Raw genomic sequence first — 366 nt, forward strand, 5'->3', positions numbered from 1 at the left:
CGTGTGACTTGATGAGGTCAAAATTTCCTCTGTAGGTCGGTGGTATTGCTTTTCCTTATAAAGAATGCCTCCAGTCAGTTTTTATATGCGAGGGGATGGCAATAAGGTTGTTAACGCTGGAGTTTCTTTTGATTACAGAACATTTGCATGAAAAGAACTCTACAGGTTTTGATTTGATTTCCTTTGATTTTTTATAAGGATTTTGCAAGGTAAACAAGGTGTGTTTTGAAGTTGATTGTCAGCTCCATTCCAAGCAGATTTATAACGCTGGTGGGATTCAGGTCAGTTGTCTGAAGTCACAAGATTTTTGGTTCAGGAGTTTCATCATGCTTTTTACTCTCTTTGACTAGATGGATGTTATTTAGC

The 366-nt window shown here is 37.7% G+C and overlaps 1 pseudogene; it reads left to right on the forward strand.

Moving 5' to 3' along the window:
• Window positions 1–366, forward strand: part of LOC119586678 — a 9,606-nt pseudogene that overhangs the window by 2,625 nt on the left and 6,615 nt on the right.

This window comes from Penaeus monodon, chromosome 21 (assembly GCF_015228065.2).
Source record: "Penaeus monodon isolate SGIC_2016 chromosome 21, NSTDA_Pmon_1, whole genome shotgun sequence".
Classification (NCBI taxonomy): domain Eukaryota; kingdom Metazoa; phylum Arthropoda; class Malacostraca; order Decapoda; family Penaeidae; genus Penaeus; species Penaeus monodon.